We start from the raw sequence: 25,461 nt of genomic DNA, 5'->3' as shown, positions 1-25,461 counted from the left end.
TCTGTAAGTGGTTCACCCTGTGGACCATCTGTGGATTCTCAGTGCTCGTAACTTCAGTAGCCATACAACTTGCTGTCTTACAGTCATTTGTCCTCTGACAGCAGCTGCTGTGAACATGCCGGCCATGAACCGACAGGGAAAAAGATTTTAAATATTTCAATGCAAAGCATTTTGTCAGATTATTGACATTGTAGGTGAAGGTCAGGATACTTAACACTGAGTTATATTTAAATGATAATATACTGAGTATGCTGTGACGTTTTTTATAGGGGTGTTTTTCAGGAAAGGTGTCAGTAGTTATATCTCGGGAGATCCTTTCTTGTTTGGTGCAGCATACGAAGGCCTATCAATTGCAATCAACCGATAAACTAACTCTGAAACCATGGAGGACTTAAACACCACAATGGTAGTCTTCCAGCACTGATCAAAACCGGTTAATGACGTGTGTAAAACTGTCTGCTACTGGAATGCCCAGTTTCGGTCTGCGGTTTAGGTCACAGGACACTGTCCGCTACTGGAATGCCCAGTTTCGCTGGCCATGCTGCTGGGAAGCCTCCAGTCCCTATCCTCCTTGGCCAAAAATAGATCCGCACTGACAGACTTAGTGATACATGCTTTAGCTCCCAGGGACCACTGGTTTCAAAATAATGGCAACTTATTTCCGCCGTGTCAGACGTGCGAGAGGATCTCCGCTGTGTGCAGATGATTTTAAATGGAAAAACAGCATTAGTTCTCATTTATTGCTCTGGATTCTCTGTTAAAATAAATAAATTTTTCTATATAATAGTATGTATTGACCTAAAGACCTTGTTGTGGTGTTTTAAAAGAATCTACAATTTAAAGGGGTGTTGCTGTCCCAGAAGGGGGACAGTTTTGAAAGGTTAGCCAATAAATGGGCTGATTGCAAAGACAATTGCAAAGGAAATTACAAGTACCTTTAAATACTATTGTCTAAATTCCCAGAACTTTTTTGTTAAACTCAAATAACATAAAAAATGAACTGTTTGATCACTTAAAATAGGTTTGCATTTAAGTAATAATTTGTACGTAATTTAAGCAGCATATGTGGTATTTCCATACATAAATTTAGGAGCATTATGCACTGTTCGTTCTGTAGGCTTCAAGAGTATCACATGGCCATTCACTGTCCAATCAGATGTGGCGTCCACAGCTGGCAGCCAAATGTGACTGGACGAGGCGGAATGAGGAAGTGCATGTCAGAGGGGTCTAGGAGGGTCACAGTGCAAAGGGGACAAGTGTGGACAGAGTGGACTGGGGTGTCATGAGACTTGAGAGGCTGTTTCCCACGACCCGAGTGCTGCCCCGGGACAGTCCGGTAGGGAGGTCAACGGCAAGCGATACCGCCTTAGACATTTAGGGGGAGAGGCAGTGAGGGAACCTGAACACGGACATGGTCACTTACTGATCTGGGGTCAAGCAGCTACACGAGCGGCGGGATGAACCAAGTGGGGGGTGGGGCCGGGGGGGGGGGGGGGGGGTGCTGTGTCATACACTGATCTCTCATTCCATCTGTTTATGATGACGTGTTTCTGAGTGAATTTGTGCCAAAGTCAAATAACAGGCTTTCCCCCCCCGGGCCTGAGATTTACATTGCCAAGCTTTTTAGTTAACAAGCTAAGCTTAGTTAACCATTAAAGGAACAAGGCGAAAGTAATGAAGCGCAGCCAGCAGAATGTGCAATCAAGCTTTTATTGCTTTTTATATTAATGTATTATGTTAAATTATGTTAAGTATATTACACCGTTGGGCTGTTGGCATTCACAGCTAGGCAGTTACAATTAAGCCTTTCGGGTTGAATTTTCTGTTCTTGTCACCATGCAAAGTCCTGAGATTAGGACTGTCACTAAAACTGTCCAGTGGGTATAACCTAAGCGCCTGTTGCTTTCTTCATATCCAGGCCTGCCTCCCCTTGCTCTCACACCGCCGATCACACACAGAACGTTCAACGGCTCGTACTTCCACACCATCTCAGCCGCTAGTCTTGTTTCGTCGGCAACAAACCTCTGATGACCCGAAGACAGAGCTTCCGATAATTTCTCCTGTATTACTGTCGGAATAACGGAGCCTTTCTCCTTCAGACGACGACATCCAAATAAATGGCCAGGAATCAAATTGCACTTTTTTTTGCTAGCCAGCCATTTTTAGTCTCTCATTTGTTGAATCCAAGTTCCACACATTGTTCTGGGCCTTGTGGAGATAATTTCTGGTCCCGGGTGTTAAAGTCTTTTCTATTGTGAGCCTGGGTGGCACAGACCCTGTTGATATAGGCTAATATGTAAAGCCTTCCTGTTTCTGGGGGCACAATAATACCAGAGGGCTGTTTGTCAGGTCAGTGCTATTGTAGGAACGGGAGACTGTCCAGCGGGTCACCACCTCGGAGCCAGGCCCCCCCCCCCGCGGCACAGCATTTCCGCTCCGCTTCACTTTCATCCATTCCGATAACTGATATTAATCTAATATTAATAAAATTAAGCAGAATTAAACATTTTTTGTTGCCTTTCTCATTGTCAAACACAAATTTGTAACAGCAAGTTTTCCTTGAATGAGCAGGATTTTTTTTCCCTCCAAATTAAATTTTCCTGCATGTACAAAGTATGCGGTATTCCTGGCTTTAAGCATCCATCTGACCCCCACCCATCCCCACTGTGTTCTTAGCGTGTTAATACTTGTAGTGTGAGGTCTTCGCCTTGTGTTCTAATTTTGCAGCGCTCCCATGTTTGCAACAGAAATAGAACTGGCCTCCGTTGAAATGTGAATCACAGTGACAGTTGTGAAGAGGTCGTCGAACCAAATACCTGTCCAAATATTCCTGAAAAACAGCTATTTAGATTTATATAGATAACAGCTGATTTTTGTTTGTTTTGAATCTTAAAGGAGCTATGTTGTAACGCAATATAGGAGAGGCGAAGTATTTGCAGGGAGGAAATGTGTTTTTAAACAAAAGGCTGCAGGCCGGAGCCGTCGGCCTTGCGGGCCGTTTCCTGCCAGCGTTGGGGGGGGCCTGTGCAGCACTCTTGGCGTTCCGTGGCGTCCCTCTCTCGGGCTCCGCGCTGACACAGCGCACATCGCCGTCTGATTGCGCGTCAGCGTTGACTGATTCGCGGCCGAATGCACGGAATAAACGGCAATCACAGCATCTTTGCTCACATGATTGCCGGTGTTTGGCTGTCTAAGTGGGAGTTGCAATCACAGGAACTGTTTAATGGTCCTCTCTCCCTCCAACTCATATTAATAACTTGACACACGTCCCAGCTCAGTCTCCATTGGAGTCCCCCTCCCTCACAGCCTTGTCAGTAGGTCTGAAAAGAGACGAAGGCGTGCCTTATTTCCCAGGGAGCCCTGTGCACTTACACGCATCTCCACTCCTGCTAGCAGCGAGATCTTCAGCTTTAACAGCCTATGACTGTCACCTGGGCTCATTCACCCAAGTGGCAGAAATGAGCGCTGTGGCCTTTTCAAATGTCTGGATTACCCCTTGCCATCAGCAGCGCTCTGTTGTTGATCCGCAACTCGTTTTGATTTTTGACGATTTTTCTACGTGACCCTGAGTCAACAAGGGAGGGGCTTGCATTTCACCTCTTTAACCAATCACAGTCTTCATCCTGTGACATCACCGTATTACTTAAAACCAGCATTTTCTGTTAAGTGGAAAGGCGTACACATTTGTGAAGTACCTGTTTTATTGTGAATGCTTTTTGTAAAGGGACATGACGTCATAGATAAACATAGACAAAACATCGGAATTGTCTTACCTGCAAAGACAATGTAAGGGTGTGTCTTTATTTTATGTTGATAACAGAAATAATAATAACATTGAACCAGGAACCTTGCAATCATAGGCTTAGCCTGCTGAGCCACACACAGCTCCAGCTTCATGGCCAGAAGCCTTGAGTTTGAAAATGAGAAAAAAAATGGACCAATGTGGTGATGTCATATGAGGAAGACTGTGATTGGTTAATGAAGTGAAACGCAAGCTCCTCCCTTGTTGACCTAGGGACACATCGAACTCAGCAAAATCAGGACATCCGGGATACACGATAGGCTGAAGGCCTGCTCTCCCTTACAGAGGATGGTTGGCGGGACTCAATGTTTATCAAATACATGTTGTCATGTTGCCAGTGCAATCAACGCCAAGCAGATTTTGAAATAGTGGAGAATAATTCTTCAAGGCCAGCTCAGAAGGGGTGATCGGAAAACTAAATAAATCAACATGATGGTTTGTTAAAATAGAATCACAGAGCCTTGTGATTCAGCTGTTCTTCAGAAAACAGGCTGCTTGATTTGTCCCAAACCCGATTTGAGGTTCCGTTTATTTCAGAAAAAAAATCAATTTAAAATAAAGTATCCGGAGGTCCAAATGCAGGTTCTGCGCTTTCCAGAAAATGCCTGGGGAGCAATTTCCCAAATTGTGTCATAAATTTTAATGATGTGGAGAGGTTGCAACTGGCTTTTCTTCAAGACAGATTCCTGTTTAATATTTCCCACAAGTATTTGCAATACGGCCATACTGCCAAAGGAACAGAGGAGAAACAGTGCGATCGCCTTATTCTGAATCCCAACTTTGTATATTTTGCAAGATTGCCTGACGTCAGAATTCAATGAAATTTCATTGCAGGTAGTTTGGACATTAATGAGCTTCAGTCAGTAAAGCATGCAAAAATGTTTGGTGTCATTATGGAAAGTGGGGAATAATTGTGGACCTTTTTAAAATGTGCTCCTAAAATTTGAAACATGTTTCACTTCTATTTAAATGGAAGTATTTTTTGCTTACTTGCCATTTGTGCCTTATTGATTACTCCATTTAAAGTTATTAAGTGTGTTACAGCTTCAATTAAAGACTTTTCGCTTAATTTGCCTTATACTTGATTTCTCTGCTAATGTGCGCAGCTTGCATGTTCCCCCTCTGTTTGTGTGGGGAAGTCAAATTTCCACGTCCTGCAATACAGAAACGAGATGTCTGTGACCTGCTGTGAGGTTCTGGGCGCGAACCTCAACTGGATGACTGGCTGCGGAAGCCGGTTATTCGGCTGATCAAAACAATCAATTAAGTCGATACTATGATATAGTAATATTTCTAACTTCTAAATGGCAGAAGTATTTCTTTTGAAAAGGAAAGGTTTGTTAATCATCCTGTCAGATAAATAAACATTTCCTGCTGAATTGTAGCTGGAATCGGTAATATCACTATTTATGGAGCAGTGGCTGACTGGGAGGACACTTTTTGAAATAGTTACGTGACGTACAGAGATCCCAGTGTCCCTATACCCAGCCTATTGCAGTAACCCGGGAAATGTGGAACCATAGTCCAGCTAGTATTATGGGCTGCCCTACATTACTTGTTTCTGAAGAACTAGAGCAAAGCAAACGAAAACAACCTGTTCTGGTCCAGCTCGAAGTTGACATCCTGAAACGAGGAATGACCCTAAGTACAGCATCCACTCCACTGCAATGCACAGTGTTTAAACATCAGTGAATAAGATCATTACGTCCTGATTCATTAAATACGCAGGATTTTCCTGGCCCTCGGTCAGTGCCTTGTAATGTCAGGTTGAGAAAATGATTTTACAAGCCCGCTCTGAGCATTATGACCTGAGCAGATGTTGCTGGATGCTTGAGCCGCGGACAGTGGAAAAGGGGAATTCGCAAGTATTTTAAGCCAAATGGTCTCATCTAAGGAAGACAGATTCAAGAAAAACATTTTTTTTTCAATGGCAGCATGCATTTCCTTCAGCTTTTTCAGTTGCGCTGCCCTGTTTCTCTTGGCTTCCGCTCGTGATGCCAAAGAACGCGAGTACAATAGAACAGCTGTGGGAAGCGAAGCCGGGGTCCCACATCTGGAAAAAGCACAATTGGGCTATTTTAAGGTGCTCGCGCCATTATCCGACTCGAATGAAATACAAATATGTTTAAATGTTTCTCTTCAGTAAGATCTGTTAAGTGAGTCTATAAAACAAGCTTTAATGATGCGTTATGGGACAGTTTCTTGGATGCTGGAGTAGTCAGAGATTCCAAGCTCAGGGAGGAGATAAGGAAAGAAAGATGACCAACAACAATATGGTTCGTTTTACTAGTAATATACTTGTGAGCGATTCGGCCTTGGTGTGCTATACATCCAGAGCAGGGAATAGCTGGCTTCTCTAGGGTTATATAATTTCCTACTTGGCTGCCATGAATGGAAAAGACTTCAGAAAGTTCTCAAGATATACTCCATTACGCGGTGTCGTCCATAGCTGCTTGGAGCTGTTTGGAACGGCTCCTCTTGCCACCAAGGACCGCCACGTCCCTGTCCTTTGTGTATATCACATGTCCACCTGGCTCCGCCCCCCCTACACCACCCTAAGTCATAACCCAATTTCCGAAGCATGCAGCCAGGCGCATTGGTCCGGACAGCTCAACGTACCAGAATGTGGCAGGAATATGTTCCGCTTTCGAACATATATACAATGTTCGGTAGGATGTTTAGCTCGCTGGCGTTAGGCCAGGCCTGGGCAGCACCTCATTCTGGAGAGTGCAGGATGATGGAAAGTGCAGATAAATTCTGTTTTTAAAAGGGTCCACTCTGGTCTATAGCATAAGAATTAAAATAAACATACTCATTTGTCTTCATTTCAAGTAAGCGATGTTGGTGGATGATTAGACCCTTAGTAAATGGTGATGCTCACCATGCTGAAATATCTCCCAGCTTTCACAGACGGTGAACTATGTGTTACAGCATTTAGGAGGAAACTGTAAACTGCCCATCTATAAATATCTGGCTTGTCTAGGGATGTTTTCTTGACCGTTCAGTACAATAAATCCATCAATCTTTCAATCAAAGAAGGTCAGTGAAGGCCTGCAGCCTCTCCTAGGTGGCGTAAGGCACCAGGCTGAGGTTCACTCTGGATGGAATGTAAAGTAATATAGTAGATTGGGTGCAGAAATATCCAGTTTTACAAATTGAAACAATGCAACGTTCAAACTATCATTAATTAAACTATCATTAATTATTCAGTTAACTGTATTCTCCGGACAGAGAACACATGTGGTTTTCAGACTGGTCTGCTGCAGTCACTTTCTCGTTAAAATGATAACTCAAAAAGTATTTGACGGATAATTTTCAAACTTGTATGGGTGATGAACGGGAATTCGCAAGATTTTGACACAGCTCATCCTAAAATTGAAGCAATACTGTACAATAATAGCAAAGAAAAAGGCAATTTTGACGCTTCATTGTGTTCAAGGGATAACTGAAAAAGTATCTGAAGGATCTTTATAAAATTTTCACATTGTATGGGTGAGGAACTAGAACTAATCAAATTTTGTAATTTATTTGGAAACCAAAATGTTCTCAAACTGCTAATTATGATTAATCTTAACCAGCATTTGCTGTAACCAACTCAAAGCCACAATTTGCATAATGTTTTTACACTGGCTTGTTTTCCCTGTTTAAAAATGAATGCTCTGAGATTGTACTTTCTTTGTATTTCATTGATAGTGTGTATTTAAGTTCCCATGGTAATATTTGTGGAATTTTTTAATTTAGATCATTGAAATAATCAAATTAATTATATCTAATTGTTATAGAAATTAAAGATCTACAATACATCAATTCATTCCCTCAATAATCATAATTGAATTGAATTGCCTTGAGACCAGTTATTTACACCCCTAGTTTCTACTTGTCAGATGGATGCATAGTTTACATGCTTGAAGCCGGTTAGGTCGACATTATCTAATCGTACACAACTACAGTCAGAAACTAAAGATACTACTTCTTGATTGGATCATTTTCAAATTTGGCACTTCCAGACATTTTTGTCTCGTTTTTATTCATTGATGAAAATGTCAGTACAGGCAGTCCCTGGGTTAAAAACACCTGACTTATGGACAACTCATACTTACAAATGGACTGCCATAAAGCCTATTATATAAAAATGTTAAATACAGTGGTTCCTATGCGTGAACACACAACTTTGTGACGCTCATGAAAACATTGCTGCAGCTTGAGCGATCTGTTGGCTCGTGTTACAGTACCATATGTAGTTACTTTCATTATTGCTGCATTATTATTATTATTACTATTATTATTATCATCATATACTACATTACTTTTGTTCCGACTTACCTACAAATTCAGCTTAAAAACAGACTTAGGGAACGGATCTTGCTCGTAACCTGGGAATTGCCGGTGCATTACATCATAGTTTTTATTTCTTGGCTGAGAAATAAGTTTCAGTGAATCAGTGAACACTAGTTCAAATAATTGGGACATGCCCCCCAGTTTGGGAACTTCTGCTCTATGTGATCTTTGATGGATCTTATTACAACGTCAGAAAAACATTATATGGATGAAAATCTACACCTGAGACAAATGACCAGAAACTTGAAGCGGTGGTGCTAGGTGACAGCAGAGGGCACAAAGGGAAGGACCGGAAGCCATCTTTTGAATCTGAATGCTTTTCAAACTCAGCAAATTTGTTCAGCAGCAGTTAGGTAGCGGGTTGGTGAAATTTGTCATGGGGAACTTGGCAAAGTTTATTGCGGGGGAACTGAATCATGTCACTTAGCCCTAACCCTGATCAGTATTGGTGCATGAAAGAACAGGCACAGGAATGGTGGACCTGATTACATTTAGACAAGTCAGACTAGGTTGGGCTTTTAATAAGGATCTTCTGGAGAAGTGGTGAGAGTCTGTAGGGTTGGCTGGGTGGTATTTTCCATAATATTTTCAGGATACTTTATAGTATAAAAAAATTGATAAAGCCCAAGCCTACAGCAGGGGTACTAGAGAATACGTATCTCCCAACCTTAATGCAAGCATTATACAACTAGATAGTTGTATTACATTGAACTCTACACTGAATCTTTAAAAAGCACTGATTTAAAATTTGACTTCTTGATTACTCGTATATGTGGCAGACAGAAGACTCAAAGAGCCCTCCATCGTGTGAGAGCACTTCACATCAAAAGTGAATGAACATGCAGTTGTCTTTCAGTACCGCCAAGTAGAAATTAAACATCACAGCAGCAAAACTGCAATGCAACAACATCTTAAAAGAAGGCATCCATGGACTCACCCAATAATGTGTGGTTAGCGTTAGTATGTACCCTCTAGTTTCAGAATAGCCTATCTTTGTCATCCCTTTGACTTAAATTATTAAGCTTAATTTACTTTCTATGATTCCTGTATTTCAAGATAATCAAAGCTAAAATGAAGGCTGGTCCTGTGTTTTCGCTGCATCATACACAATACAATAATACACAGCACCATGCTCAGGACCAGCGGGCAAAAGAGGACGACATGCATCAAGACTTTTTGCAATGTTGGCTCCTCAGTGGTGGAGCGAACTTCCTCTTGCCATAAGAACGGCCGAGTCCTTTCCTGTCCTCAGGCGTTGCCTGAAGACTCACCTCTTCAAGGAGTACCTAGGTGACTAATACCCCCCTTACTCTCTCCATTAAAAAATAAATAAAATCCACTAACAATGTTTACCTGTGCATTGTTTTATCCTGACACGGTTTTTTATACAACATTCTTAGCGGTAACTTGATCTTCATGAAGATCTTCATGACTCCCTGGAAAAGAGAGTCTGCTAAATGCTGTAAATGTAAATAGATAAAAAATGGATGGGTGTATGCATAATGCGTTACATAATAACCATAGTTTAAACATACAGTATATACACACACATACACTGCCCAGCCAAAAAAAAAGTCGCCATTTGAATTAATACTTAAGAGCCAATGACTGGATCATTATTGCAGCTCAGCAACGTTATGCAGCAATAAAGTGAAGTCAGCTGAGTGCCTGAAGGTACTGAATGGCCAGGTTACACCTCCATCCATCATCAATGGATTTTTTTCTTCCCTTTTGGCATGGGCATATTCCAGGACAAGAATGCCAAGATTCATTGGGTTTGAATTGTCAACGAGTGGTTCAGAAAGCATGAGGAATCATTTTCACGCATGACTTGGTCACCACAGAGTTGTGATCTTAACCTCATTGAAGGTCTTTGAGATGTGCTGAAGGAGGATTTATGGAGTGGTTCAATTCACTTGTCAATACAGGATCTCGGTGAAAAATGAATGCAAATCTGGATGAAAATAAAGGGTGAGATGTTGCATAAGCTTGTGGAAACAACTGCATGACAAATGTGCAGCATAATCAAAGCTAAAGGCGGTCCAACGAAAAATTCAAATGGCGACTTTTTTTGTGGCCGGGCAGTGTATGTGTGTGTGTGTGCGTGTGTATGTGCATGTGTGTGTGTATGTGCGAGCGGGTTTACCTATCCTTATGGGGACCGGTTTCCTGGTCCCCATAATGGAAAACTCTATTTTATAAAAATCGGTGACTGCTATGAAAAAACTAAAAATGCAAAAACTCTTGTATTTTGTTTGGTTACTTATGGTTATGGTTAGGGCAGGGTAGGGGTTAAGGTTGTCATAGTTAGCGTTAGCATTTTTCCCATTGAAATGAATGAGCGGTCCCCATAAGGATATGTTTAGCCTACATGTGCGTGTGTGTGCATTTGTGCGTGTGTGTGTGTGTGTGTGTATAGTTGGTGTAGTTTCAGACTTACATGACAGAACTAGGAGCATTCAGGTAAAACCACATTTATTGGCTTTCACATTTCCAGTTGTTTCGTCCAGCAATTCTAGAAAATGGGGTGTGTGGAAGGAGCAGGAATTAGACGGGGGAGGGGTGACGGTGCTGTCCAGGGAATATATTGTTGTGGTTCTTGACAGCATCTTGTCTAGTTTATTATAGATCTATTGGTTTATGATCAAATATAAAAGACGGAGAAAGTGATTTCTTTTAATTGTCCAAAGCTGATGCTTAAAACAAAACCAATACAGACGCATCTGTTTTGTCGCAGAGAAAACAGCAAACTTCATTAGTTATTTTGTTACACCCATTACTGCTTTATTAAATTGAAGTAGGACAATTGTTTTGTTAGTTTAAATGATGTTAGTTCATCCTTTAAAGAAAGTTGATTGATTCAATCCGTCTTGGAGGACGTCAGCCTCTTATGGACCATTTTATCACACGTAGGGCTAGATAGTAAGGATTGTTTAGGTCATATTCATTAACATGTTAACATTAACGTGTTGAAGGTGAATCAGTGGCATTGTCATTTAGATTCCCCTAGAAGCAGGGCTGGAAATTAAGGTGAGTAATTCAGAAGAAGAGCGAGTAAAAATCTGAACCCTATAGTCTGCTGGCTAGTTAAAAAAAAAAATCCATGACACACTACAACAATGCATCTTAACAGTCAGCTTGTAGCATGTAAAGTTACACCTAAACCGTCCTTACACCTTAGCTAAACTCAGGCTGTCAGTCACCATGTACTGTAGAGTATCTGTGGAGTATCCGGATGGTTTGTACAGGGGTGGATCGTTCAAGTCCAGAAAGTAATAATCCAGACCAAGATTTTGTTTCAACTGACCAGTTGAGTACTCCGTGACTGTGACTCTCGATACGCAACTGGTCGGATGAAACAAAATCTTGGTCTGGATTTTTACTTTCAGGACCTGAACTATCCACCTCTGGGTTTTTATTTAATCTGTAAACAGATACATATTTTATAACAGCAAAGAAGACCCAGACACCGCCATGCTATGCATGTGCATGTGAATGTTCATGCGTGTTTGTCCCATTCTTGCTTGTCACCGTTGACTGTGCGTAGCGTTAAATGTATTCTTACATGAATCCAGCGATGCAGAACACCAACGGCAGCACCGTGTCATCGCATGACAGCGGAATGATAGAACACCCTATCTTGCCTCATTGCTCAGTATTGACTTTCCTCTTAGTAAGCCAAAGCCTTGTACGAAACATGTCTGTATTATATGTCAGAAATGGGGAAATTTGAACCAAAAAATAATTCTAAGCTTTCATGTAGAAACTTGCTTTGCTGTTCATAACACATTTGTGGGATCTGGGCCAGACAGCTCTGCAGTCCTAGAGGTTTCTCTTTCCTATAATTTCTTTTTTGTTCCTCTGCAGTCTTCTAGATATTCAGTTTTACTGTATGACTTTAACCTTTATCTCTAATTTATGATGCCCTTTTGGTAATATTTTTGTTAAGGGCTTGGGGCAACCGTATTGGGGAAGGTATAATAATACTTAATGATATTATCGAACATCACTTTTTATGTTTGATCTTTTGCCCTCTTTGTCCACACAGGTGTGTGGTTAATGAGTTAAACCCTTATTTATTTAACACAGAAACGTAGCAAAGGAAATTGCAGGTTGATATTGGTGATATATTAATTGCTTCGATACACATTTTAATTAATGAAGAATTTTGTGTTTATTTTGCAAACAATATGTTTTGAGGGGAGACCTTCAAAGGGTTAAGTCGTTCATTAAAGTGAGATATCTGTGTGAGACAGGAATTATTGATGTGAAACAGGAATTCGAAGGTTAATTTTCCTTTCATGTTTGGCATGTTATATAATTTGTCCTAGAGATGATGATTATTATAGGCTGTTGTTTATGTAATATGTAATAGGTACGTGATGTTTTCCTGGTTGCTGTTGTTGTTTACTTGCACTTGGTTTTTGTGAATAACTACCTTAACCATAGTGTCCCAAGCTCTGAAGCTTTCTGTGATGAAAACAGCCTGTGAGATGCAATACACATGGCAGGAATTTCCCTTCAAATGACTCCAATTAAAAGCAAATGCTGCTCGCTTGGCTTTGATGAGCAATTGAATTGGCCCAAAACACTGACATCAACAACTTTATTTCATTACTAATGTTCAGTGCACCAGTGTGGGGGAAATTAAAATAATGGCTTTAGTGGTCCTCAGCCAGTTATGGTGACAGGACCCTGTAGCTCAGAACTTGCCCAGATTTATGTCTGGCCCTATGCGATCCCTGCTTCGCATGCTGTAAACTTTAGCTATTCTAAGCGCTAATATTCCACACGTAGATTTGGTATAGAGGTAGACAACGGACTTGTTTTGGATATAAATTTATACTAAAATATCATTTTAAATCGTCAAAAGTGAACAAAATCAGGGTAGCTGGGTAACGCTACTATATCACAGTGGTTGCCATGGTTGTGGGATTGGTTCCCGCTTCTGCTCTGTGGGCAGGATACGTTTGATCTCTCCATACCATAGCTGCTTCCTCCCACAGCCCAAAGGCATGCAGTTAAGATAAGCGTCTCTGAATGGCCGACAGTATGAGTGTAGGCCTGTCACAGACTGATGTCCCATCTCGGGTGGCCCCCACCTCCTTCTGCTCCATGCCGCCTGGTAAATGCTCCTGTCCAGAACGAGTGTGCAGAAGATGCATGGATGGTCACAATTATGTCTTAGAACCCAGAGGACCGTCTGAGCTGCCTGTAGAGTATCTGTAGTCTGTAATATAGGTTCAGTTCATTTTAATTCGTATTAATGTACATAGGTTTCTCAGTTTAATTTTTTGCCAATTTATGCAGCATTACAGCATTGTTCACAATAAAGCGATGTACAGCTTACAGAAATTTTGGTTTTTCATTGCCTTATAGCAGTGTAACTGGGATGAATAAATGCCAGAATGAATGAATAAATTGTTAGACTTGGCCGGGGATACTCAAGCAGTTGGGGTGGCAGGTCAGTGTAAAGCAACTGAGTGTGGAGAAAGTGTAGAGATTATCGGCCAACCCAGCGAGGCCACCGCGTGGCGCGGGATGATGACACGGCGTGCTGTGTTCTCAGAGAGGGGCCGTGACTCATGTATTCATGAGACCTGCAAGTGGATTTGGGCAGCGTCTTCCTGCCGCTAACACGACCACATGCGGTTCTTCAAGAAAAAAAAGAAAAAAAACGGCATGGAAAATGAAGGCCATCTGGTTAACATTTCTACTGGGCCGTCGAAACTTAAAGGGAATGAAAACGCTGCAAATCTAACACTTCGCTGTCCAGGCAGTGCTCGCTCTGACGCATGGCAACAATTTCTCCGCTGTACGCCAAGCCATTTTTCGTGCGCACGCTTCCATATCTGACTCTTGCGGACTGCTGCGTTCCGTCTCTCTTGTGATTTTTCACTTCGAGATACTGTCCCTTCAGCGTAGAGAGTGACTCGCGAGCCGACGCATCAATAAACCAAAGCACGGGCGATTCTACACCCTATTTGGGGGGGGGGGACTTCAACGAATTCAAGGTGCTTCCCCCAGAAACCAAAAAATGCCCTTTGTTCCAGTTCAACTTCCTTCTTGATAAATTATCTGTATAGCTGATAAACATACCCTGGAAGCTGACCTTTGTGGTCACCTTAGGTTCCTTAACCCTCGTCCAGTTAATAGACAGGAAATGACATACCTGATCTAGTTCTGGGTAGGAAGGATGCTCCGGTGTTAATGTCACCATAATGCAAAATGAGGATAAAAGAGAAAATAACAGATGTCTTTATAAGCTACACTCCCTTTGGTTAATTATTTGAGGTCAAAGACAATGGTTGTTCTTATAATCTAGTATGCTGAATGGGTAAGCATGCTTTATGATGAAGTATGTTATTAACTTATTATTGGCTATTTAATATCAGGATGAATCTAATAATGCATTCATACATTTTAATAGCATAATTATTATGATGAATAAAAATGAGTGATATGGGTAAACCAAGTGGTTAATCACAATGCAGAAAGAAAGGTAGTCAACTTGCATTAACCTAACTGCAGGCATTATTCAAGTGGACAGTGTTTATGTGCTTGATAAAGTCTGGGCACTCTCCCTCTGCAGACATAAACCACGCTAATGAATGCGCAAGATGCCCTCGGAAACGTCGCGCTGTAATTTCATATTCTTGTTCGCTCTGTTTCTTCTCAACAGGAAAAGAAAAAAAGGAAAGAAACTACGGCGGCAACCTGCTGCATGCACCCGTGCAGCGTATGCACCCGTGCAGCGTATGCACCCGTGCAGCGTATGCACCCGTGCAGCGTATGCACCCATGCAGCATATGCGGCGTGTGTGTGGCACGGGATCCGCGTTTGCCCTGCCGAACCAGCTAATTAAACGCCATCCTGGGAAGGAATATCGAGCGCGTAAAATTTCTGTCCGAAAACGCGGAGGAGAACCTCGCTGTAAATGCCCGCTTCATCTGTGGTGCGCTCTGCAGATTACTGGGCCTCGTTAGCCGTAATCGCGCCAATTCTAGTCATTGACCCTTTTTTGGGATCCGGTCTTGATTGCTGCCTGTTAGTTTTTTCATAAATAACAGCGTTAATAATCACGTGATTGTAGTCGATGATCATGGCCTTTGAAACCAGAACCTCATCTTAAGAATGTCGCAGATGTGTGTGAGTGGAAGGCTAATGTGCTGCAGCTTCTGACCTTAGAGTACCTGTGGTGCGTCTACTGCCCGCGATTTGTTTTATCAACCTCTGTGCCAGGAGATCCTGGAGATGTTGTCTCTGGTGTCACAGTACACAAGGTCTTTATGTCCTGTGTGGCAGTGGTGAAGAGGCTTCTGTCTACCTACTCTGGGATCTGGAATTCAACTCATCTCATAAAAAAGACAGTTGGCACTTCTATAAACTGCTAAAAATCTTGCTTCACTGTCAGGTTGTTTTTGTTTGCACAGCTGTATACTTTTAACCCATAGCCTGCTGACGACTTGTTTATACTTCCGCTGCCGTTTCTTTCAACATCAGCTACTTTTGGTGGATGGCCAATAATCGATCCGTTATGCAGATGTAATTTCTGACTCTCCCCTGATGAACATGGAGCACAGACTGTGCCACTGCTTTTGCAGAGATATATTTAGGAGTCAGGGGAAGAATTAGTGCAGAGCTGACTTACTTTAAAAACATTTCTCTGTCAGACAACCTGCAAACATGCTCACAGCCATATTTACTTGAGCGACTGTGCCTTGCAAGTAAGGACCTTACCAAAGCAGGAGTTTGCATCTTGTTCATTCACCGGTTTATGTGTCATGGAGATGATGAATTGTCCTAGAAAGCAATTTTCTCATTGGAATAGAGCGTGTTTCTTGTATTTCCATGCTTCCATGAGTTATTGTATTTTTTTTTTTAGTTATTGTCATTTTGTGTTCTCACATTATCTCTCCTGCCATTAAGACTCACACCAGATCCACTGTGATAACAAATAGGAAAAAAAAATCATTGTACAGTAAGAGTCATACAGAAAGAGCTGTTGCCACTGTGATTGACAGGTGCCTGGTTTTGAGCCTTGCAGGCTGTCTGCTTATAGCTGATGCTGATGCTGTTTTCAGTTCTGGACATTCCTACTGTTGTACTAGAGACAGTCTGTGCTATGACCTGGGTGTGAAGAATGCAGTGGGGTAGAAGAGTTGGCTGAACACAAAACGAACGCCACTCTAATTGCCGATAAGCATTTTTTTTATTATTATTATTATTTTAAAATTTTGTCGTCTCAGTTGGTGAACGAACCGGGCTTGTGCAGACCAGTTCCGCAAGGTTGAGTATTCCATGCGAATGTGTTTGCTGTAGAGGCAGCACGTGGCGTGTGGAGTTGAAGGATTTGTTTGGGCCCACAATGCAGCCCGGCGCTGGACGCGGAGCATCCAGGCCAGAACCGGCCCGGCGGGTTTCTGCAGGAGAAGCCAGGGTGGCGCTCGATCCTCACGGATGCCACACGCTCGACACCACACACATGCACACCGCGCCGCAGCTGTTGAAACGATGTTGAAATTCAGCCATGTGAAGTTTCCCGGCAGCCGAGTCGAAGGCCAAATAATCAGTGCCTGGGATCATCCCTTACAGACACCAAGACCACCCTGCAAATGTCAGAGCCAATTAAAGAGGAGCAGATATCAGAACAGCTCTATGTAAGGATGTTTATTTGAATGTAAGGAGCACAAATGACTGTCTCATTATAATTGGCCCTGTGGGTTTGACTAGGGTCCCCCAAACACGTCAATGCGCTCTCTTCAAATGGCCGAAACATGCCGGTCTGGCATGCGCAGGATACAGGCAGCGTTTTTTCACTTGAGCTTGTTAAGTCAAGCGAGAACCAAAAATGATTCTGTTTATTAGTCAAAGGGGCTCGATGCAAATTGAGTACATCTTCCAGGCCCGTCTGTCCAGGGACAAACAGCACGTGAAAATCCCTAAAGCAGAAGGAGGCTGCGATTTTAGACGTGGCCCAGAGGAGCAGCGAGCTCTCGTGTTTGCCCCCCCCCCCCCGGAGCCTATCGCTACCCCCGCCTCCAGCCTGCATGTCGGCGGTGGCGAAAGTCGCAGAGAAGGATTCTTCTCGGGGCTGTTTTACTGCCTGCCTTTCCTGACAACACAAACAGCATTCAAAGTGCTGGAACAAAACGGTTTTGTCTCTTTGCTAAAATTAGGCCTCCACCCCCACCGTCCGTTCCCTCACAAGACCGTCCACTGGGATGTCACACGCTGGTGTATTTTCAGCACAAACTGCTCCCAGTCTCCTTCCTTATGATATCCATAATGGTTTTATGATAAATTCTGTTCTATAGATAAAATCTCTGACTCAGGTGAATCAGTATAAACTATTTTCTGTGTCAGATAAAAATCTTACAAGCTGTCTGAAATAAATGGGAGGGAATGTGGGGGGGGGGGGGTATGCATTGCATTGGAATTTTGTGTCTTACTAAGGCTTAAATAAATGCATCGTTGATTTCGTCACTGGTTTCAACTAGACTGTAAAAACAATGTATTTCAAACATGAAGATATTTTAAGATGTTTAATACATTACGAAGGCTGTGAAAATTACTGCCTCGATATGTTACTGCAGCCTCAAATTGCACTTTGAAACTGGAACATGGCTGACTTATTATTTGAGAAATAAAGATTTCAGTATAAACTGTTGATTTTAGATTTAAACATCTCTCTCTAACACCACAGACTGCTATTTTGGGAATTATGGTCTAGATCTTAACACATTAAAGCTATTGTTTATGTAAATCTTGCTTTTCGTACATTAAAAAAAATCATGCCTTTCAGAACACAACCCTAAATTTATTACGTGGCGGCGCAAGTGGTCTGAGGCTCTGGTGAAATGAATCTTCATTGTCTACTGTTTAGAACTTGATTTACTGAAGGCTTGTGTAGACCTTCCACGCCATACAAGGCAGATTGTTCGACACACAGTCTCCATTCCATTGTTTTTTTTTAACCGCACTTGATCAGTTCAGTTCATGCCTGATGTAGGTTTACCTTCTAAACCAATCCTTTGCATAATTGCAGTGTCATGCAACAATGAGAACCACACTCATCTTGATTTGTATATCCTAGCACCAGACAATCTCCATCCATTCCTTTACTTTTCCTGCGTCTGCATCGTCTCACACACCTTCCCCCACCCCCGTGTCTCTTCTGTGCTTATGACCCTTCTCCCTCATGCTAAAGAATGTGTCTTTCGTTTTCACACATAGGGGTGTCTCTATTGGTGCTTTTCCACTGGCATACAGGAACCAAGCCGAACCGGAGTTATAGCGCGGTTCCGGCTCGCTTTGCTTTTCCACTGCAGAAGGGTCGGCTCGGTAAAGGCGTTGCCAAGTTTGGAGAGCAACAGCGAAGTAAAACCAAAGAGACGCTTATTTACTATTCATGCAGTGTACATCATGATTTACTGTGTGCTAATTTCCTAATTTTCTAGCACATCTATGAGAATCGGCATGTTATGTTAGCATTCGCTTACGTAAATTTGCATTACGAATCCATTCCGCTTGACTGTTCTATAGTACTTTTTTAAGCAGAGGGTTGGAAATTTTCAAGTTCTGAGTTTTCGTGAATTAGAGATGCACCGATTGCAATTTTCTTCACCGATTCTGATGTGTGAGCGGCCGATACCAGTGTTTACCAATTCAGATTTTCTTTCTTAGAACTATATTTAACAGCATATACAAACAAAAATCAGTTTTTCTTCAATGCAAAATTTTATTTTCATAATAGAAAGAAAAACGTTATACTTCACAACTTCCCTCAAACTGCAGTTACAGGATCTTCTCTCACTTAAACAAGTCTCAATACAAAGTGCTCTGTCACTGGAAGGATGTCCAGATATTTAACTTAAAATGAGTTGCTGAGCTCCCAGCTTTATCTGATATATTTTACTGTACCAAACAAGAGCAGGTGCTACAGATTTAAACACCAAAACAAATGTCAGTTACTTACATCATTTTCCAGTAGGATTAAATTCACCAGAGAACGCAACATTGACCTTTTTCTCTTTTTTAAATCATCTTAAAATAAAAAAGTGCATAGGTTGCAAATCTCCAAATAAAACTGAAGTGTACTAACAACTTTTAAATAATAACAGGTATATGGTAATATTATTAATTCAACATTGCATGTTATGCACATATAGTTCATACATCGTGAGTAAGCTAGATTAAGATCAGGCTTTTTCATGCTTCACTAAAATGTTTTTACTCTGTCATAGGAAAAAATCCTTAACTAGCTTTGCAATTTTAATGATTATTCCTTTTCAAGATTATCTAATATGTTTAATAATCAGTTTAAAGTTGACCTCTGATGTCTCACCACGTTTTCATGGTGGTTCCCCTACGGTTTACTTTGGCTTTACATGTGTTACAAATTGCAAGCTTTGTGTCGTCTTCACTCACAGTGAAGAACTTCCATGCTAACGATGTTAGTGTGCGTCTGTGAGCGTGTAGGCGGCTGTCTGGCCATCACCTGCCCCGCTGTGTGGATGACGTGTGGTGCATGCGTAAAACAGACCGTTTCGTTATCGGAAACGCACGAGACTGATTGGCCGGTCTCTGGTCCAGGCCAAGTACGCTGAAAATCGCCCGATTCCGGTCCCTGGCCGATCCATCGGTGCATCTCTAACGAGAATGCATCAATACATCACGTTTTCCATGCGCAGGGCACCAGTATCTCTGTGCATTTCGACCAATCGGACAGAGGTGTGGAGGCCAGCTCGGATTGGTCGCACTTTCAGCCCTGCTGCCATGTCAGTGCAGGTACGGCTCGGGTTCACTTTACAGTGGAAAACTGCCAGTTCAGTTCGCAGTGCAGGTCGGGAGTGGCTCGGTTCCCGGTGGTGTTGCAAAAGTGCTTTATCTAAATAACTGTGTCCCCACAGCTGCTGCTAATCAGTCTGTTTACGAGTCACAGTGCAGGGCAGCCCATCCTTGGTACCAGAGAAGAGCCCTCGGCGATGAAGAGCTTCTCGCTGTGCCTGTGTCAAACTGAGAACGGATAGTCTGGCTGCCAACTTACAGCATCGAATCTGGTTGGGAGCCTGCTAACACAGAACGATCATTTGACACATTTTTAATATGATTTTTTAATTTAATCTCACAGCAACTGGAAGGCGTTTTTGACCTCAGTGCCACACCAAATACCTGTTTTTTGTATTTTTTTGTCATTTTAAAGTAGTACATATGCATTTGATTTGTCTTCTTATGTCTTCCTATCAATACATGAGCAGCTTTTTCTAAGCATTAAGTGTTTTTAGTTACACGGCTAGACCCTCCAGTAATGAACACCTGTCAAGATTCTTCAGAACAGACAAAAAAGCTCAGATTACTACCAGGGGCTCTTTTCATCAAGCCTGTTGGCCTTATTCAGGAAAAATACAGCTCATGATCTGAGCCTAAAAAGCTATATGTGGTGACCTGTCTGTCTCTCCATTTAAGTGATACTGCAATCTGCTTCATTAAATTGGGTGTGTGCATTCCATGTTGTATGTCTTTGTGTCAGTTTCCATGGGGGATAATGTTATAATGATGCTTTATTGACCCCCATGGGGATATTCTCTTTTTGCACCTCCCCCCAACTTGCTCTCTGTAGGTGAAGGAGCAAGCTGGCCTCAAAGGGCAGCCACCTGTTATGGTGTCCAGGGAGCTGGGGGTTAAGGGCTTTGCTTAACCCCCAAAGAGCCACAGATATGCCAAGGGTGGGCTTGAACCAATGACCTTCTGATCACAGGCATTGAGGTTTAGCCCGCTGAGCCCGACTCTGTTCGGTTAGATATGTAAGTGATGGCCCTAGGCAAGCTGTACAGTTAGAATCAAAATTTTATTTAGTATTTTTTTCTTTTGAGGCAGACACATAAACAGTAGTTCTGTTTAATGAAGAAATTTAAGAAATGATTTTGCCAGTGCCTGAAATTGAACAGCTAGGTTGTATCTTTCTGTGAGCATTACATGTGATGCATATGATAAACTCAATAAAAGATATAGCCAGAATAAAGTGCTTTATTAGCTTTCCTGTGATTGTTAAATCTTGTAAATGCTTTTGCAGCTTATTCTCCCCAGGCTATTTAAAATGGGACCATCATAAGACCAGCTAGAGAAAGTACCTTCAGCCCCCAGAGTTGCTTTGTATAGAAAACTCATATGTCTGCGGCCAAAAGCATGTAGGCTGCAATTTGTGTCTTGTTTTAAGAATGCTGCCTGCTTCTTGTGAGATTAGAGACCGTAACTCCGCCAAAGACTCCCTAATGCTCAGCCTGTCACAGACGCGGTTGTCAAGACTCATATGAGGAATACAGGTCATGAAGACCCCTGACAGCGCCAGGGACACTGCTTAATGAAAACCTGTTGTATGGCGTTCCGTTTAAAGAGAGCGTCTAAACAGCCAAGGACCAAATTCACAAGTGAATATGGGAAATCGGCCACGGCTGTGTTTGATGTTGCAGTGGAATATTTATAGAATATATTCACAGAGATGATCACGTCGGTATGAAAAAGAAGTTAAAGCATTCAGCGGTGCCACATTCTCGATGCCCTGGTGCCATGGAAACGCCATCTGCACGTTTTTATTTACATCGGCTCTTCTGGAGCCTGTATGAGGAGGGAAGGCTGCACAGGACTGTGTAATGAGCCAATTGCCACACTTGTACTTTTACACATTAATAATCCGCCGGGCGGTCCTTGGGATGGGCCAGGAATGCAGTCGTGCTGGATTTCCTGCTCTTGTGTTTGTAGGCCAGGGACAGCATTGGCTTGCAAGCCGAACGCCCTTTTGAGTTCGACATGAATATAATACAAAATGTCAGCTGACTTGTTGACAAAGGAATGTTTTCGTTGTAATTAATCACTGGGGGAGGAGCTACCACTAACAAATAAAAATGGAACGTTTTCTATTACTATTATTTTTCTAATTTTACATGCTCTTAATGTTGCACGTCTGCTATGCTTATGACGTGTTTATACATGCATGCATGCAATCATGAATGCATGCAAGCATCCATGCATCCATCCATCCATCTACAGTCCATTAATGAAACATTAGCATACAGCACATTGTGCCTTGTGATTTTACAGTGGATCTCGGCAGTGCAAGCAGGTTGGACTCCTCGCCAGAGAGAAATTAATGCCTTCTTTTGGCATTTTTGTGAGCGTAAATGTTAACATCACTGCCGTTCTTGATTGCAGACCACCGTTGATCGGTCATTCATATGGATATGTTATTTTCTCATTTCCATGAAAATCTTTTAAATTGATTTGCATAATCTAAGACTGGAGGATGACCTTATCCTGTTGTAGAAACAGCTTAATGACATCAGGCTACTTTTAGCAGTAAATCCTTGACTTTTATTTGTACTTTCTGTATCTGCATCATGGTACGTCCAGTTTGTGCTTCTACAATGAATATATAGTACCCAGCTGGTAGGTGTCAGAGAAATGATACACTGTCACCGGTAAAGAGTCAAAACATGTACAGACTGGGCTTACTTTTGGCAATGATTTAAAATGTGGATTTTCTTGTCTTTTTTGAACATATCTGTACAACATTGCATTTCCTGTTTGAATAATGGATGAAAGCAGAAGAATGCTGAGCTTGGGGTCCATCAAATGTTCAGCCCCTTTCAATTATATGTGTAAAGTAAGTACATAAATGCAGAATGCTGTCCAACATTTATCTTATAGTGTAGGCAATTGTTTTTGCAAAGCACACATTACAATATACACAGAGCTTTTCAGGACTTGTATATATGACAATTCATCATATTTGTGTTAAGGTAATTCATCATGTGTATTTATGTGCATGAATGTCACATGAGTGACGGGATCAGATTTTGAAGCCACTGACAGTCATATCTGTAAGGGATCCGTAAAATGCCAATATTTTCTATGCTTCACAAAGAACATCAGAGCCCAAACATAAGCATTATCAGATCTAGGAAACCAGTATGACTCCATTCCTCAGCCTGTAGAGAATGGTTCAGTTACCTACATGTATATGTACAGTTATATACTTACCTAGATGACACTTTCTGCAGATGGTCAGCGTGTATGAGTTAAATAAAGAGCATTAACTCATAAATGTAACCAACATGTGCATCAACCTTGTGCTGTAATTGCTTCCTGGAAATTTAAGAATATACAATATTGTTCTATATGTGCAATTTCGTTCAACAATTTAACATACACTCAAGCAATAAAAATTAAGAAAGTAAACTAATAGTAGAATGAAATGAATGTGTAAATGTGTACTGAGGGAAGCGATAGTGAGTTGTGTCCATAGGAAATGGCATAAAAATCTATAAATATAATTTAATTGTCCGAGCCACTGATTGCGGTCAGGAGTTCATGGCTGAGGTGTGATTTGAAGAGGTGAGGAACAAATCCTTCATGAAGACTGGAAATGATTCTCAGAGGTTCTGAAGCTGAGATGATGCTGCACAGCTGGGGTACAATCAGTAGGACCCTTGAGGATTCAGCCCCAGTGACAAGTAACTGTAACCTCAGAGGTACAAATTGGTACTTTTTTCTGTCAGTGTCGTCCAAGCACACAATGGCCAAATGAAAAAGCAGAGTAGATGCTGATCATTTGTAGTCAAACCTTGAATACACAAGCAACCCGCGTTGAACTGTATTGTGAAATTGCTGACTTAAGCAAGGAGGGATCATCGCCTTTGTCTAAAGTCATTGTCACACAGAATTTAAGTTACTCTGATCCATTGAGCTCAGTTGTGTTCTTGTATTTCTTGTTTTTAATGTTTAAATATTAAGCCATTTCAATTTTGAAATTTTTAATTTGCTGACAACTAAACTGGTTTTTGAAAGCTTCTTCTGAATTAATAACCTTTTGACTATATATAATTATCCATAAACATCCAAATATATTGAATCCCGTACTTAAGTACATCCATTAAAACTCAGCACCTTTTCCAGCTTTAAATCCCAGAACATTGTCTTCCTTTCTGTTTAGCTCTAACACAGATTCTATATAAAATTACTGAAAACAAGAGTGTATTTGGATAAAGTTGAGTTTTGGCAGAATTCTTAAAGGACACAAACAGAACAAACATCTCTTTGAACACTCTGTATGAAGTACTGAGGATCAGCTTATTTGTTCTGCTGATTTTAATAACATCTGCAATGTTCCAGTATAAAAGAATAGAAAGAAATTAAGAATAAAGGTGTTGTAGGATCAGAAAGGATTAAACATTGCAAGTGTGCCACTTCATGCATCCTGGGGCGTTGTTCTGTACAGCTAGATAATACTGAGATGTTGTTTGCTTTGTTTCTGAAAAATGAAAATCATAAGCTAAGCTGTAATGGTCATTTGCTGGTTCACACAAGAGCTAAGAATCCATCCGCTATGAAAGTGTTGTACAGTAAAAGCCCTGACAATCTTAGGTAGAATGCTGTCATTATCTTTTCTTTGGTAGGGATCGCGTGGTTATTATAATTTCCTGTGCATCAAATAAAGAATAAAAGTAAAACTGAAAGGTTTCTGCCGATGCCTGACAATGCGTTAATTTTTATCTAGGGAATTTTCTTGCAGGATTACAGAGTACCAGATGCCGTTTTTTCACTGCGTCTGTCAGCTCCTCTTATGACTCATGCTTTACAGAGGCTACTTGGGTTCATATTTTACTTTCATACAGCTTGTCGTTGGCTTTTGACAAACTTCTTCTACCTGCCTTCATGGGGCACTATTCTGTGCACCCGTTTCTGTTCCCCGCAAAGCTGCACCGTGCTCTTACTTGTTGGGCCTTATTGATAAACCGTGACTACAAAGTCTTAAACATCCAGTGTGACATGTGCTCGTGTTTTACCACACAGGAATGACACGTGCAGGAGAGAGACAATGGAATGCTGACCGAGAAAGGTCATCGTCTGCCTGCCAAAGCATCTCGCTGGGCATTTAGGTCATCAACCCCAGAGACACGGCTCGTTACTGGCAGTGGTCTTGACCGGCACATTCCGCCAAGTTTCCTCAGGCACGCGTGCAGTTCACAAGGCAGGAAACAGCTTGGGGGAATCCCAGTGGTCAAGGCTGCTAAAGCAGTGCACAGGGGAGCCGGATGGCCTCCCCAGGCCTGGGGCCTCTCCAGCCAGAGCCTGCAAGCCACTTTTTAAAATCATACCTGTTCCCTGAAGCAATGGACAGCGGCTCCAGTCCTGTAAATGGGGGGTATACCGGGTATGTTCACTAGTGAGTCACCCCTCCCTTTCTGCCCATCATTTAGCCAAGTCTAGTTTGAGATTTTGTGTGTCGTACCAGCATCCATAGCTGCACAAGCAAGGATGTA

The 25,461-nt window shown here is 41.8% G+C and overlaps 1 protein-coding gene across 1 annotated transcript in view; it reads left to right on the top strand.

The window, feature by feature from the left end:
- neurl1b (neuralized E3 ubiquitin protein ligase 1B) overlaps window positions 1–25,461 on the top strand; it is a 79,501-nt gene that overhangs the window by 22,596 nt on the left and 31,444 nt on the right. The window lies entirely within an intron of this gene.

This window comes from Paramormyrops kingsleyae, chromosome 10 (assembly GCF_048594095.1).
Source record: "Paramormyrops kingsleyae isolate MSU_618 chromosome 10, PKINGS_0.4, whole genome shotgun sequence".
NCBI classification, from domain to species: domain Eukaryota; kingdom Metazoa; phylum Chordata; class Actinopteri; order Osteoglossiformes; family Mormyridae; genus Paramormyrops; species Paramormyrops kingsleyae.
This window is presented reverse-complemented; position numbering and strand designations above follow the sequence as displayed.